Raw genomic sequence first — 5,909 nt, forward strand, 5'->3', positions numbered from 1 at the left:
TATTCTATTTTAGTATATTTCATTTTGTTTTACATTATAATACGTGATTAGATTAGATTATATTATTTACATTATGTTGGTTACTGCCTTCACATTATACTTTATACTTTATGACCTATAACTGTTTACCTTATTTAACTCATTCTTTAGTATCTTTAATTGATTACTTCATTGTTCAGTTGTTCATTCTTTCATTCTGTCACTGTTCATCCATTCTGAATTGAATTGAATTAAAGCAATTGTTATGATTTAGTTTATTTTAACTCATGATTGTACAAAGTTCTGTAGATTGTATTAATATATTTATGATTTGTTTCCATACGGTTATTCTTTATTCTATATTTTATATTTTAGTATATTTATATTTATATATTCTAGTTTATTATGACACGTTATCGCTGTTATTGATATTCATTTTATTTCATTATCATTTTATATCATGATTTGTTCTTGATTTCACTGTGCATCCTTGATATTCGTTGACGTTTTGATGTTCTTTTGATATTAGTTAATTCAATTTATTCATGACGTCTCTCTCTGGTCATAATGTTGCTCTTCCATGATGGTGGGCTGTTTCTGTAATTTAAATTTAATAGTCATGTCACCAGTATGGGTAATTTCTGTTGTTTTATAGTATGTTGCATTACCTTACCTTGTTTCCTTTCTTTTCTTTTCCTTTTCAGTTGCAATTCAGTTCTCTTATTCAATGTCGTTCCTTTTAACTAGTCCTTGCATGCTAGTTTTGACACCGTGGCTTTGGCACATTAGGGTTTGCTGAAAATAATTGTCAGTTGTCTTTGTTATCTCATCTCTGAATTTTACTTTTCAATGGTTTATTTTACTTTACCTTACTCGTACTTGCTGGTATTCTGCTGTTTCTCTCTTCCTTGATTTATTCATTCATTCATTCATTCACTTATTCATTATTCGTTATTCATTCATTTATTCATTCTGATCAGTTGAGGTTGGTGATTTGATTTGATTTATCTTAATTAATTTGCTATTCTTAATTTCGCTATTCTTAATTTTGCTATTCTTCTGTGATGATGAGTGGTTTTGTCTATTCAAATGCTTTCATGCTGCGCGGGTTCTGTTTAATTTCACCATTTTAAATATTAGTTTAAAATACTTTACTTATTGATTGATTGATTGATTTATTCTTACACTATGCAGTAGCATAGTGTTTAACTGAATTACACAGTTTACATTTGATTTGATTTATTTACGTGTTGTTTATTTCCTTATTTTGAAATGTCATGAAATAATTGGTTCTATTTACATTTGCATTGACATGATCACTTATCATCCACCATTTACCATTTAACATATAATTTACTTTGGTAAAGAAATAGAGTATTTAGTTAATAAGCTTTACGGTTATATTTTGAGTCCACTTCTTGTATTTTATATTCTACTTTATTTTATTATATATCATTTGTTTTACATTATATTATATTACATTGCATTATATTACACTGCGTTGCTTTACCCTATATTATTACATTATGCTGGTCGTGGCTTTCACTTTATACTTTACGCTTCCTATTCACTTCATTCTCTTTAATTTCTTTATTAATAACTTCACTGATAATTCGTTCATTCTTTCATTCCGTCATTGTTCATTCATTCTGAATTAATTGAATTAAAGTTACTGTTATGATTTAGTTTAATTTTATATTTATGGTGGTACAAAGTGTTGTAGATTAAATTAATATATTTATGGTTTGCTTTGATGCGGTTATTCTATATTCAATATACTTATATTTTATATTTAATTATTTGTGCCGCGTTATCACTGTTTATTGTTGGATCGTGGGGAGAAATGATTTGGACACTTCTTCTCTTTGTACTGAGTAATAAGAATATTTAATAGTGAAAAATCTTGTCGTCACGTCCTTTACATTCTCTCGTGATCATTCTCGACTAGCGTCTCCTCTCACACGCAGTTCCTCACACGCATCTCCCGCTCTTCCTTTCTTTCTCTCTCTATCTCACTCTCACACTCTTGCTCTCCTCATCCAATCATTCTTTCTAGATCTTTCTAGATTCTTTCACACACACACACACAATAAAAACAATTACACACACACACTCCCCTCTTGTTTTTATTGACAATCCACCTTTAATACATCTTTGATGTTCTTGAACAATTTTGGGCCGCTCAAAGCCTTTGTTAAGCAATCCGCTCGCATGTTCTCGCTACGTACATGTGTTATAATAATATTACTTTTCTTTACATTTTCTTTAACGAAATAACATCTTCTATTTAGTAATTTAGATCTTGCTTTAAAATTGCCTCCATTCGCTAACTTCACTACATTCAGACTATCACATTTAATTTCTGCAATTATATCTCTCTCTTCAGTTATTTCTTTTAATAATCTGTCCAACCAAATGATTTCTTTCACACTCTCAGTCATTGCCTCTAGTTCACTCTCTGTGGAAGATAACGCTACAATAGATTGTTTTTTGCTCCTCCAATGAATTAAATCGCCATTCCTATAAACTAATAGACCTGTAAACGATTTCGCATCTTTGGTTGCATCCCATGAGGCATCCGTATAGCAATCTATTCTATTTCTCCCTTTTTTTCTACCAAAACATAATCGGTAACCTATTGTCCCTTTTAAATATCGTAACACTCTTTTTAGTCCATTTATATGTATCTCTTTCGGATCACTGTTGAATTGTGACAAACAACTCATCGCATACGCTATATCTGGTCGCGAGTTCACACTCAAAAACATTAATCTACCAATAAGTTCTTGGAAATCTTTCACATCGCATTTGTTAGAATTCTCGTCATTATCCATTTTTACGTTAATATCAATCGGAGTCGATACGCTATTACACTCTCTCATGCCATACATTATCAACAACTTTTCTATATAGTCCCTTTGGTGCACATAAATCATTCCCTTTTCATGTTCTATTTGCAGTCCCAGAACATGTTTCGCAACACCCATATTTTTAATGTCTATTTTCTCACTGATTTTTCTCATATACCGTTGTTCTATCTCATCATCACTAGACACCACCACTATATCGTCCACATGAATAGTACAATATAAAAATTTCTGTTTTTCTTTCTTGTAAAATACGCACGGGTCTTCTTTCGCTTGCCATAATCCAGCCTTGATTAATTCTTCCGTCATGTACTCATTCCAACATTTTCCAGCCTGTTTCAATCCATATATGCTCTTCTGTAATTTACACACTGTGTCCTTCCCGTATTGGTATCCTGCAGGCGTTTTCATATATATCTCGTTATCTAATTTTCCATGAAGGAAAGCAGTTTTGACATCATATGTTTTTATTTTTCTTCCCTTCTCTGCAGCAAAACTAAACATCAATCTTATGGATTCTGTTCGGGCAACTGGCGCAAAAGTCTCATCAAAATCGTATCCTGGACGCTGCGCACATCCAACAGCTACGAGGCGCGCCTTGTACCTTGATTGTTTAGTGTTCGGGTCCTCTTTTATGCTGTATATCCATTTATTGTTTATTACACTCTTTTCTCTTGGTCGTTCTACTATATCCCACACTCTGTGTTTCTTCATGCAATCCATTTCCTCATCCATAGCTTTCTTTCAATTTATCCATTGATCTGAATTCTTCGCTTCTTCAACATTCCTCGGTACTTCAATATCTGTCACCATCATTGCTGAATTTTTATCTCTGATCCTTAATGATCTTCTAACATTTTTGTCTTCGGCTTTTTGCTCTTGTTCCTCTCTCTCCAAGTACTCACGAGCCTGTATTGCTTCTTTCGTTGACCCTTTTGGTCTCCCTCTCTTTCGTGGTATTACTTCTTCTTCATTGTGTTGAATGTCGCTTTGAATTTCTCCTTCATCCCTCATTTCCTCCATTCCCGTGCCAATTTCATCTCTTTCCTCTTCATTTCTTGATTCGACAGTATCATTAGTACTTTCTGGTTCACTTGTATCGTCATTCTCTCTCATATCAATTTCATTGTCTATTCCCAGGAAGGTTAAGTCGATCACTGTTTGTTCCTCATTGTTCACATCCACTACTTCCTTATCGTTCAATATGTCAATCCCATTCCTTTCTTCATCAAACTTGACATCGCAATCGCATCTAATTTTGTTTGTTTGGGGTATGTAAATTCTGTATGTATTATTAGTTGCGTACCCCACAAAAATGCCCTTAATTGTTTTTGACTCAAACTTTCCCTTTTTAATGCCTTTCTCTAATACATAGGCGACACATCCGAATCTTCTCATATATTTAATATTCGGTTTTCTTCCCTTCCATAGTTCATACGGTGTTTTACCATGTACTGATGACTTTATTCGATTCTTTATGTGCACTGCGGTGCACACTGCTTCTCCCCAGAAGCCTATAGGTATTTTTGAGTCTGAAAGCATTGACCTTGTCATTTCTATTATAGTCCTATTAGTTCTTTCAACCAATCCGTTACACTGCGGAGTCCACGGTGGACTAAATTCATGTCTTATTCCCTTTTCTTCTAGCCATTCTCTAAAACTGTTGTCTGTAAATTCTCCACCGTTATCTGAGCGTATAGCTTTTAATTTCATTCCAGACTCGTTCTCCTTTTGAATAATCAATTTCTTCAATTTATCCTTCGTCTCACTCTTCTCGTTCAGCAGTTCTGTAAATATAAATCTCGAATGGTCATCTACCACAGTTAGAATGTATAGTTTGCCTCCCATCGTGGACGGTCTTACTGGTCCAATTAAATCTATATGCCATAGATCCATTATTTTCACTGTTCTTCTTTTCTCGAGCCCATAATGTGTCTTTCGACATGCCTTCCCCTCGACACATGAGTCACATTGTCTGTTTATTTTGTCTGTCTCTCTCATTCCTATTATCAGATCCTCAGTTTTCATTTCTTGAATTAATCTCTCGTTGACATGTCCAAGTCTTCTATGCCATATGTTTTTCTCTTTGGTAACAGCTGCCTTTTCTTCAGTCACAATATTCCCTTGAACATAGTATTCATTTCCCTTACGCACAGCACTCATTTTCACTCCGCTATTCTCTTTGTACACTATTGCACCATCCTTATCGAATTGCACTTTAAATCCACGATCTGTAAACTTTGCAACAGACAGTAAGTTTGAATTTAAATCCGGAACACATAATACATTTGACAACCTTATTCTACCCATCACATTTGTTTGATCAAATACTACCTCTCCTATCCCTCTCGAAACTATTTTTCTCCCCTCTTTGTCTGCCACCGTTATTTCACTATTATCACTTTTCATTTTGTCAAAATTATTAATATCACTCGCCATATGGCTCGTTGAGCCTGAGTCTAAAAGCCATTCAACACATGTATCGCTACAGTCTTTTTCACGTCTCTCATCACTACACTCCCTATTCGCATCATTTAAATACACGTTTTCATTCTCATATACATTCTCTCTTACACTCATAACAGTCTCATTAGTTCTTGTCGCTGTCTCTCTTCTTGTATACCCTCTTCCTCTGTTGCTCGTATGATAATTTCCTCTATATCCTCTTCCTCTTCCACGTGACATCGTTTTTGGCTTCTTACAATCCTCAGCGATGTGTCCATTTCCTTTGCAATTGAAGCATTTCTGTCTCATGTAGCATTGGTCTGCAAAATGGCCTCGCTTCCCACAGTTAAAGCAATTTATCTCACCTTTTGTATTTTCTTTTACTCTTCTTACATTCTCTCTGTCACCTACAGCCCTATCGTCTCGTTTCTTCTCTTTTCGCATTTCCTCCTGTTTGAGAGCGTATCTCATGTCGTTTATCGAAACATTGGGCTGGCTTTCCAATATTCTGACATTTTGTTCAAATTCAGCTCTCAATCCCTTCAACATAAACATTTTACCCAATTGTTTGCATTTATTTCTCAATCCTTCAGCGCGATTTATGTAATCGTCCACGTG

At 34.4% G+C, this 5,909-nt stretch overlaps 1 long non-coding RNA gene across 1 annotated transcript; it reads right to left on the reverse strand.

Moving 5' to 3' along the window:
* Positions 1-465: 465 nt before the first annotated feature.
* Positions 466-965, reverse strand: LOC123988962. Its single transcript, XR_006830339.1, has 3 exons — positions 848-965; positions 653-774; positions 466-576 (listed from the first exon to the last, which is right to left on the reverse strand). It is a non-coding gene; the product is annotated as an uncharacterized LOC123988962 (long non-coding RNA).
* Between the last annotated feature and the right edge of the window lie 4,944 nt (positions 966-5,909).

The sequence above is a fragment of the Osmia bicornis genome, unplaced genomic scaffold (genome assembly GCF_907164935.1).
Source record: "Osmia bicornis bicornis unplaced genomic scaffold, iOsmBic2.1, whole genome shotgun sequence".
Taxonomy (NCBI): domain Eukaryota; kingdom Metazoa; phylum Arthropoda; class Insecta; order Hymenoptera; family Megachilidae; genus Osmia; species Osmia bicornis.